Source organism: Eublepharis macularius, chromosome 11 (genome assembly GCF_028583425.1).
Source record: "Eublepharis macularius isolate TG4126 chromosome 11, MPM_Emac_v1.0, whole genome shotgun sequence".
Classification (NCBI taxonomy): Eukaryota; Metazoa; Chordata; class Lepidosauria; order Squamata; family Eublepharidae; genus Eublepharis; species Eublepharis macularius.
The window spans coordinates 74,610,812-74,622,480 of NC_072800.1; positions in this window are offsets into that span (position 1 = coordinate 74,610,812).

Below are 11,669 nucleotides of genomic sequence, written 5' to 3' on the forward strand. Positions count from 1 at the left end.
ATATTTCTGATCTCTTCCAATTTCTTCTGGTACACAATTTAACAAAAATATCTCAGGTTTAAAAGGGATTGGACATTGTAAAATTTGTTGTAACAAGTTATGCACCATTATCCAGAATTTGTGGACTTCTTTACATGTCCACCACATATGATAAAATGTTCCTGTGTGTTTCACACATTTCCAACACTTGTTTGACATATTTTTATACATTTTAGCTAGCCTATCTGGTGTCAAGTACCATCTATAAAACATCTTATACAGATTTTCTTTGAAAGCAACTGATTTAGTTATTTTAATATTAACTTTCCATATCTTATTCCATTGCATCAAATCCAAATTATATCCTAAGTTTTGTGACCATTTCATTTTATATTCTTCCACTCCCTCATTTCTTTTTTCCAATTGCATTAAAAACACATACATCTTTTTTATCAGTTTCTCATCAGAATTACACAGCAAAATTTCAAATACATTTTGTTCTAAGTAAAAGCCTCCCAGTTTTTAATCTTTGTTGTATCTGGACTCAATCTGAGCCCTTGCCCACCAATCTAAATTAAAGCCTTGTCTTTGGAGTTCTTCTTTTGATTTTAATACTCCTTTATCATCTAAAAGATCTCTGTATCTAATACTCTTATCTAAGGAAAATGTCTTTGGTTGTGAGAATGCTTCTAAAGGTGAAACCCATTGTGGAACCTTCTTGTGAATTTCTGGTACAGTTTTTTCCCATATAGTCATAATAGATTTCCTAATCAAATGATTCTTGAAACATTTATGCCCTTTAGCTTTCCCATACCATAGAAAAGCGTGCCAACCTAATTGCAAATCATGTTCTTCTAGGGCAAGTAATCTTTGAATTTTTTTCCATTTTAAACTACTGTGGGATACTACTACCTATACAACATACAGTTCAGACCAGTCCATTGTAATACATGTTGCTGAAAAAAGCCTAAAATAATCTACAGTTGGTTGGTTTTTTTACAAATACAACAAAGCTGGAGCTGATTAATCCAATTCCAGACTCAAAGTTATTTCCTGTCCATAGTGTTTGACGCAATTCAACCCATAATGGCAACAAGGATCACAATAGTCACCCCTGAAGAGTCCCTCTCAAATGAAGATATTCTTTGCCAGAGCATCTGGATCTTGTATTCAGCTCTGTAGATTTACTGCGGATTGCCAAGCTATGAGATTTCTATTGGCATGCTGTGTTTTATGAGATGCAAATAGGTTTTTCATCCACAAGGCATAAAGGGATGAGTTAAGGACACTTTGCAGCCACTAAACATCAAATTTCCTGACTACTGTGAATCGAAGACAAATGATTAGTGTTGCTGTAATAAAATTGCTTTGACAAAGGTTCATCCCTTCCATAATGTCAGTTTATGGGGAAGGAAATACAAAACCTTGTGGGATTTGAGCATTTGGAAAGCTTGACTTGCATACATTTCTAAACCACTCTAAATACAATCAACAATGATAGCTGATAATAGTGTAGCAATTTATTTTCCACTAACTATAATGATAATAATAGCAATAACAAAAATAACAACATTGATTTATATACAGCCCTTCAGGACTTAATGCCAGCCTCAGAGTGGTTTACAAAGTGTGTTATTATTACCCTCATAACAATCACCCTGTAAGGTGGGTGGGGCTGAGAGAGCTCTGAGAGAGCTGTGACTGACCCAAGGTCACCCAGCTGGCTTCAAGCAGAGGAGTGGGGAATTAAACCTGGTTCTCCAGATTAGAGTCCTGTTGCTCTTAACCACTTCACCAAACTGGCTCTGTTAACCAAAGAACTTGTCGCTGAATTTGAACCTAAAATCCCAAGTATGCTGGAAGTATTGTTGATTTCAGCAAGTGCAACTGATATTATTTCTCTCTTTTATTCCTGCATTTATAAAAGCTTATGATGCCTCTAAGGTGAAACAGGAACCTCACACATGATGGGCAGCATGTTTTGTGAGTTACCAAAATCAGATACAGAAAGAGACGATGGCTGGCTCTTCCTTTTGTCATATATTTTGGATAATTTTTCCCCTTTATTTTCTTTTCAAAGTTTTTAGTTGGAATCTCAAGTGTATGAAGAAAAGGGAAAAATAATTTTCATATTTAATCTTAGCTTTTAAAATTATGATGAAACCCTTTCTTTGAAGAGATCTTCAATCAGTCCTCCTCTTGCTAATATAAAAGTATCAGAGAATGCCTCTATTAAACGGGGATTATGAGATAAAGATCATAATGGAGAGATAGCACATTCAAGGTGACAGTGTTTCATTATCTTATACTAAATTAATGTAGCATTAAGAATTATCTGATCATTAGGACTATAGCTCATATCACTGATTAATAGCCTGCAAAATATTACTTTGTAAAACAAAGATTTTTTTTTACTTGCACATTATTAAGAGAGAGAGAGAGAGAGAGAGAGAGAGAGAGAGAGAGAGATCACAGCTGAATTACATTCCCACTGTAGAGACTGTGGAACCACCAATATATTGTTAGTGTTGGTCAGGGCTTTTTTTCTGGGAAAAGAGATGGTGGAACTCAGTGGGTTGCCCTCAGAGAAAATGGTCACATGTCTGGAGATCAGGGGGCAGGGCCACCAGCCATGTGACCATTTTCAAGAGGTTCTGGAACACTATTCCAGCTGAAAAAAAGCCCTGGTATTGGTAGTACATACAAGTGCATTGGGTACTTGTACATGTTCCCATTACTCCTAGCAACAGGAGACCTGCCAGTGTGAAATATGGTTGTCATTTGGGTAGTGCATTAGTGAAATTTTAGTGGCCACATTTCTCTCAGTGGCTCTAATCTTGCCTCAAATGAGGCTCCAGCATCACAAGTGAAGTTCAAATGGTGCCCCTTCTTTGGTGGCTGAATCTGACAGACAAATAAACTCTCTCTTTACAGCATATGTCACTATAAAGATTTTGTTACACCAAGAGCTGGAGGGGGGAGTGGGATATGAGTGCATGGCCTTTAAACATTCATTTCCTGATCCTGTTGTGAGACTCGTAGGAGTCGTAGCCATCCTCCAGGTGGTGGCTGGAGACCTCCAAGAATTACAACTGATCTCCAGGCCATAGAGATCAATTTCTCTGGAGAAATAGCTGTTTTGGAGTATAGACTCTATGGCATTACACTCTGCTGAGATCTCTCCCTTCCCTTCCCTTCCCTTCCCTTCCATCCTCAAAATCTTCAGGAGTTCCCCAGTCTGGAGTTGGCAATCCTAGATCATACATTTGTGTTCACTCAGGAGTGATATTTTATGGAAACAGGGGAGGGAGGGGGGAGGGAGAGAGCTTCACATTAATTAGATCAATCTTTTTGGATACAGCAACAGTCAGAAAAGTAAGATGAGAAATCAGATTCAAATTATAATGCAATAAAAATGTGATTTGGGAAATGCAGTGATAAAGCAATCAAATATATTACTGAGGAATATAATCAGAACAACTATGGAAGTTGTACCTTTTAAGCTCAACATGTTCACCCATAGCTAACTCAAGTGGAACCCATTCATGAATGTTTGTTCAGTATTTATTATTTATTTAGAAAAAAAAGTATGTTGCCTCTCCAGGAACCCTCCTAAAGCAGCTTACAAAATAAAAATAATGAAAACAAAACATTAGAAGTTATTAATTAAAAGCCAGCATTAAAAACCTAGGCTATAAAAACAGATTACAGAATGCTTAAATTAACAATTTCTAGACTGAAACAGTGTTAAAAGATCAACCCCTTAATGAAAAGAAATGTTTTGGCCGAGTGCCTAAAAGGAAGTAGCATCGGCACCAGGCAAGCCACAAGTGTAAAGGCACTCCGCAAGTGAGTTGCTAGCTACTACTGAAAAAGCCCTGTCTCTGTTTGCCACCTGCCTCGCCTTTGAAAGTGGGGCACAGAGAGCAGGGCTTGTGGGGGATATCCATGGGGAGGTCAGGAGAGGTGGGGAATAGGTGGGACTATTTGTAGATTGAGGAAGGGGGAGAGGAAGGACAAAGGGGTTGGGGTTGGAAGAGGACAGAGGAAGAGCATAGGGGTTGGATCCTAGCTGAGTGAGGCTAGGAGAGCAAGAGAAGAAGCATATTTGTAACTAGGATCAAAAAGGAGTAAAGGGGATGGAGAGAATTACTTGCAGAGGGAAAAACTACTGGAGCAGAGATCCAGGAGACCATGACAAGAAGCTAGGAAGGGACAGAAACAGAGTTGGAAGTAAGGACATGATGAATCAGGCTGAAAGTGGAAATGGCAGGGACAAAAGAGGCAGAGAGAGAGAAATGTTCATATATTCCCTGATTCCTATAGCAAAAACATAGAGTCTGAGTAGTGTTGCCAGGTCTCGTCCTGACCATCCTGGTGGAAGAGGGGACCTAGTACTCATTTTCTTCAATGTCTTTGGCTGTGTGCAAAGCAAGCACACGCCCCCAGGACAACATGATGACATCACTTCCAAGTAGTGACATCATTGCACAAGGGCCAGCTGCATACAGGTGCTCCTGGGACAGCGATGCGAGACACTGTCATGCCACCCTGGAAATGCGCCCGGGAGGCCTATTCCCCTGCCTCCCCCCCCCCACATGCCAGGTGAGTGGTTGGGGGGCAGAGGGTGAGAGCAGAGGATTCCTCCACCCCCACTGGGGAACCTGGGATCCCTATCTTTGAGTTCCATTTCTCCCTACATTTTGGTGTGCAGCTGTTAGAGTGCTGGACTATGGCTGAGGACACACAGGCTGAGAACATACATTGTAACTCCATTGGGCCACCTTTGGCTCGTCACATACTCTCTCCGTCACAGTGTTCTTATGAGTAAAAAATTAGGAAAACAGCAATATGCAGGTTGCCCTGAGTTCTTTGGAGGTAGAAATGGATGAACATTCATTCATTTATTACACTGACAACCTCAGCACATGGCAAGACTGGAAGAATGCACTGTGGGACAGGGCTGTGGTATATGTATACTAACTCTAAGGGTAGATACCAGTGACCAGAGACAAAGAAATCTACTATAATAACCATTGTGAAGAAATAGAAGAGAACAACAAAAAAGGAAGAACAAGAGATCCATTCCACAAGATCCAGGAAATCAAAGGGAAATTCAAATCACAAATGTGGAAATACAGTATCTGATCAAGACTAAATAAAGGAAAGATGGAAACAATACACTGAAGAACTATGCAGAAGAGATGGGAGGATGACAGACATCTTTGAAGAAGAATATTTTGACAAAGATCCAGCAATCTTAAAAGTGAAGTAAAAGCTGCATTCCAAGCAACTGAGAGAGAAAAAAGCACCTTGAGCAGATGGTGAAAGTTGGACAATAAAGAAAGCTGACAGGAAGAAAATTGATTCATTTGAAATGTGGTGCTGGAGGAGAGTTCTGTGGATATTATGGACAGCCAAAAAGACTAATAAGTGAGTTCTAGATCAAATCAAGCCTGAATTCTCCCTAGAAGCTAAAATGACAAAACTGAGGCTATTGTACTTTGGTCACATCGTGAGAAGAAAAAACTCTCTGGAAAAATCAATAATGCTAGTTAAAGTGGAAGGCTGTAGGAAAAGAGGAAGACCTAAAACAAGATGGCTTGACTCAATAAAAAAAGCCACATCCTCCAGTTTGCAGGATCTGAGCAGGTCTGTTAGAGATAGAACATTTTGGAGGTCTTTCATTCATAGGGTCGCCATAAGTCAGAGGCAACTTGAGGCACATAAGAGACACAACACACAGCTAGAAGGCTTGCCAAGGTAATATACCACTTGGTAAAGGGCCATCAGTAATTACTCTTCTGTAGGCTGAAATGTGGGCCCCAATTCAGCAGACATCATGTGCTGAATTGGGACTGTGCGTCTCTACCCTGTGAAAGAAACCAGAAAGACAATTATCACCTATGGAGAAGGAAGATTTAGTGGGAAGAAACAATCCAGTCCCTGCTCCCTTTCCAAGTCAATGCGATTCCTCACCCAGCTAGGGTACACTCTAGAGTACAAAGGCCGAATCCACATTACCTCCACGCGTCCCGGTGTTGTGCTAAATGTCCGCGAAACACCCGGAAGTATAGCGTCTTTCAAGCACGATTTCAGAAATCGCGCTTGAAAGACGCTATACTTCCGGGTGTTTCGCGGACATTTAGCGCAACACTGGGACGCGTGGAGGTAATGTGGATTCGGCCAAAGTTTCAGAAGTTGCTAAGAACTACTCAGAAAAGGTATGTGGAATCCGCACTGAGGTGGTTGTCTCAGGACTCAGTGAACGACTTCTGAATCTAGGATGGTATCGTCTTCAAACCTTTCAAAGATTAAGTTATTTACAGAGACAGTGGAGCATATGTTCATCTTAAAAAGCCACAAAGAGAAAACCAACAGGGTTATTCTCAGTTAAATGGACAGCCTTGGGGCCTGTTCCTTTCCATAGAATAAACTGGCTAATTGACAACTTCTGCACAATCCAGAAATAGCCAGGATGACTCCATGAGGTGTTATCTGCTTTGACAGGAAGAGAATGAACAGATTGTCTAGTAAACTGGGAGGAATGAGGTGAAGACCCTTTGCGTGCAGGTAAAAAGGAGCATGGCTGGGAAGACAGAGATTTGTGTTACACTTTTCAGGGGTTGCGGTGGAAGAGATGGGTCAATTTATTTTTCTTAATGTGACACATGCTAAAGAGCAAGGGGGCTGTGCCTACAAGCGGCATAGGACATAGTTGACGTGGCACTGCCTTATGAATATATGGCAAAATAAAGACTAAATCAGGATGTGAAATCCATTCGCTCCTGTCAGATGGCTGACAGAATTTAAGGCAAGGGCAGAAAGGGTAGATGTCAGTTGTACCAGTGACAGAACTCTCAGAACAGCAGGAACATAGTCTTGACATCCGGAACCGTCCAACATTCTTTTTTTTTTTTTATATATAAATTTTTTTTTATTTTTCATAACTACAAAACACTACACCAGACTATCACAAGGAAAGGGAAGAGGGAAGGGACAAAGGGGAGTGGAAAAAGAAAAAGGGGGGGGAATGAACTACAAACACTAAACACTACACTTCAATGTTTCCCTTCATACTGTCATAATACAAAAATAGCTCCATAGAATAATGATGGAGTGGTTAATCATACAGAGAATAAACATTTCAAATTCTGATTAAACTTTCCTCCCCCTTCTGGGTCCCGGACGCAATTCTCTCTGTGCAACTGCTGTTGCAATGCTCTCCTCCTCCCCCCCCCCTCCGGCTCCTCCTTTTCTTCGTTCTTGGTGCAGCAGAGTTCTGGGTTTTTATTCTCAAAATCCTTTAGTTGATCTTCTGATAATATCTTATAGGCCTGATCTTTATATCTGAACCATATTCCTTCCGGGAATAACCATTTGTACTTTATTCCATGGTCCCTCAGAAGAGCTGCAAACTTTTTATATTTAAAACGCCGTTTCCGGACTAGAAATGGAACGTCCTTCAAAATCTTGACTTTCAAACCCATAAAGTCCAAATCCGCATTGTATGAGTTATATAGGATGGTGTCCCGAATCTTTTTAGTTGAAAAGTCAATAATGATCTCACGAGGCAACTGTCGCTTTGAGAACCGTCCAACATTCTGTTGTCAGTGTTGCTGAATGTCACAGCTACCCTATCTATGGATTCCACACTGGACACTAGAAACTTGGAAATGATGGACACCCCCTTGGAGAAGCAGGCCACATAGAAATTCCCTGTGCCACATTCCTCTGTCCTCAAATAGATGAGGAAGTGATGTGAGAATATCTGTAACGATTTTACTCATCTAAAATGTTACTAAAACAGCACAGGCTTCAGGTCTTCTTTCTGTTAAAGCTAAATGCAGCATTAGAAGTAGAAAGGAGAAATGCACATGAGTTGCTTTAACTATGACTCGAAACAGACGTGACAATTTACCTCAATTCAACCTGGGTTGAATTGCCTCAAGGTTTGATGGGAAATGTAGGCATTTCTCCTTCCCGTCGCTCAGAGGAGGAGGGGGGAGGAGGAGGGCTCTTCTCGCCTGGCCGCCGCTGTTCCCGAGTGCGAGGGACTCAAGGAGCCTGGAAAGTGGCGGGGGGATGCTCTTAGGCCGGGGTGCGGCGGCGGTGCTCTTGCTGCTGCCGCCCGCCGCCGCCACCTCTCTCACCGCTGGAGAAGGAAGCCGATAGGAAGGAGGACGAGAGGAAGAGGCTGGGGCAGGGGGGCAGGGGGCAGCTGCCGCCTGGCGGGCCCGGTCTTGGAGGGAACGGATGCCACCGCAGAGAGCGCGGCTGGGCGCTGCTGTGGGGAAGAGGACGACGACAGCAGGCGCCATCACTCGGAGAGGCTGGACCGGTGAAGTGGAGGAGGTGAAGCTCGGGAGGCGGCCTGAGATGCATTCCTCTCTCCCTCCCTCCCTGGGCCAGGCGAGGGGGGGAGATGAAGTGACGCTCAGTGCAATGGGGGGAGGCAACTCCCCCCCTCGCCTGGCCCAGCCTCCACAGAGCAACACCGGGCTGCGCCGGCAGAGCGGGAGGAAAGGCAAGGATGCCCCTTGCCCCCCCACCCCAGCCTCTTCCTTTCGTCCTCCTTCCTCTCGGCTTCCTTATCCAGCGGTGAGAGAGGCGGCGGCAAGCGGCAACAGCAAGAGCGCCGCCACCACGCCCCGGCCTAAGAGCATCCCCCTACCACTTTCCAGGCTCCTTGAGTCCCTCATGCTCAGGAACAGCGGCAGCCGGGCGAGAAGAGCCCTCCTCCTCCCCCCTCCTCCTCTGAGCGATGGGAAGAAGAAATGCCTACATTTCCCATCAAACCTTGAAGCAATTCAACCCAGGTTGAATTGAGGTAACTCGTCACGTCTGTTTCGGCTCTTTAATCCTGAGGATGTGCTGTTCAGATCATAAAGGTACTTGCATGAGAAAAGTCCAAAATGAAGGCAAACTGCTGGCCAAACAGATGACTGTTTGTAGTATTAATTCAGCTGCTTGCAACAAAGAAAAGAAACTGCCAGTATTCTGAAATAGATTAAAGTCTATCATTGTGATTTTTTGCACAATAAACATGCAATGTTTGGTAGGAGGACCAAGTATCTTTCACTAAAGAGTACTCTGCCATTGCAGGATATTGCACCATGCTAATATTTTGTTACAGGGAAAATGTAATTTCTGTTACACAGGGCCAGATCTAGGGTTACCAGCGCCCAGGGCAACCCTAGTCCGACCCCTTGCGCGTGCAGCATGCGCGCTCCTGGCACTGCGTGATGATGTCATTTCGGTGATGTCATCACACAGGGCGGAGCGGAGGAGGCAGCGTGCGGGGGCTGGGAAGCTGCCCACGCCATTCCTCTCCCCGCAGGCAAATGGTGCGGATGGCCTCGCAGCCCCCCACGCTGCCCCCTGTCCTGTGGGGCAGGCAAATGGCACAGGTGGCCTTGCAGCCCCCCCTCTGCCTTTTGCCTGCCCTGGCCGCCCCCTGTCCTGCAGGGCAGGTGAAAGGCAGCACGGGGGCTGCGAGGCTGCCTGTACTGCCACCCACACGCTCCCGGCAGCTGGCAGCTGCTCCCGGCACCCCCTCCCTGGCGGCGCTGGGGACACACTAGCCCCCCTGCCCCCCTCGATCCATCCCTGCTGTTACAAGATATTGCATATACCGCTATTTTGTTACTAAAAAAATGCAAATTTTGTTGCAAGATATTGCATTATGTTAAACTATGTTACCAGGAAAATTCAATTTCAATTTCTGTTGCAGGGGATATTGCATGATACCAATATTTCGTTAAAATCCAGTTTCGGTTGCAGGAGTATTACACTATGACACAAGGAAAATGCAATTTTTCATCCACTAGCACATCCATTCCCAGTGTGGCTGCTCTGCCATCTCTCCTGCTCCAACAGAGCTTACCTGTACCATGAACAACATTGTTACTGGATCATGCTGAAGAGATGAAAGTAGGCTTTCTTTCTCATCATCAGGAAAGATGCAGAGTGTACCATTTTGTCAAAGAAAGGTGATTATAAATACCCCAAGCTCCCTACAGGCATTTCCATCCTGTGCACATTATCTCAGTAGTTGTACACTTAAAATACCTGCAAGTAACAGAAAAGGGAGGAAATTGGGTTAAAAGCCACTCTGAGCTGGAATCTATTGAAAGAGCTAACAACCTGAGATTATGGCCTCTCTTGACATGTCACTGGCTTTTGATTATGCACTCAGATATCAGATTCATTCTTTATATAATGAAAGGTGGGTATCTGGCTGGGACCAAAAAAAAAAAGCCACGCAAGACAGACTTTTGGTTAGTATCTGCATCTGCATGATTACTAGTAATCCTCACTTCTGTCTGCTTCAAGCTTTCAGGAAGGATTTGGGCCTGTGGGGAAAATGGATTGAAAGTACCAAAGAGGAGGGGAAACGACGGAAGACAAAAATGTACACTCACTCCTAGTAGATGTTTAACAAAAGAAACTGCCAGTATTCTGAATTAGATTAAGGTCGGGATTTCTTGCACAGGCTTTACACAAAGCCCCAGAAAAAGAAATCAGTCGATGCTACACAGCTGGACTGGAAAGAGGCTGATCATATTTCACAAAAAAGCAGCATGAAATGTTGGAAAGAAAAAAGCGTGTTCTGGAATGAGGCAAACTTGGCATTCTAATTAAATTAGAAGTGGAGTTGTATGTTTGTTCCTTATTACACTGGTTCCAAAAGCTTTCCTGAAAGTGCCCCGTAACACATGTCAAGCAACGGAAAGATTCGCTCTTTCCAACATTGTCCCTCTATTTTATTTGCAACATTGTTTCCAGGACAAACATGAAGAATGAAGAATCAAAAGATGGAGGAAAGCCACAAGTAAGTGCAAAATGCTCATTTTCAATGGCTAGGATCTCATGCCACTTATGGAAGGGTGTGTGTGTGTTATGTGCCGTCGAGCCACTTTCCAACTTATGGCAACCCTATGCATTAGTGACCTCCAAAACATCCTATCGTTGATGGCCTTGATCAGATCTTGAAAACTGAAGACTGTTGTTTCCTTTATTGAGTCAGTCTATCTCATGTTGATAGATCCAGAGGAGTTAGCCATGTTAATCTGTAGTAGCAAAATAGTAAAGAGTCCAGTAGCACCTTTAAGACTAACCAACTTTAGCATAAGCTTTCGAGAACCACAGTTCTCTTCATCAGATGCATCTCATGTTGGATCTTCTTTTCCCACTACCTTCAACTTTTCCTAGCATTATTGTCTTTTCCGGTGAGTTCTATCTTCTCATGGAAGGCGGTACTGTTTTGCAAATCCCCTCTTCTGTTGCAGACCCCCAACTTCCCCCTCGAGCAGTTCCTGGGGGCCCCTGTTCCACAAGAGCAGCATTTCTGGCATCATAGTGGCAGGGGCTGCAGTGGGAGGGGGAGATGAGAAGTCCATTTCTGCTGATGGAAAGCCATTTTGTCAATGAAGATTTATCATGGCATTCAAACTGACATCGTATTACTTAGTTTGAACGGTTTAAGCGGCATGTGTGTGTCCAGGTCATCTCCAAGATTCATCATGAGCACAAAGCTGACGCCCACCAATTCTAGCAACCTCATCTTCTTCAAATTAACTAAATTTAGGTCCACCTAGTTTGAATTATTTCATAACGTGTTACATAACTAGGTTTCTCATATACCCAGAACAGCACCTATCCAAAATATAGGACTCGATTTATCTAAC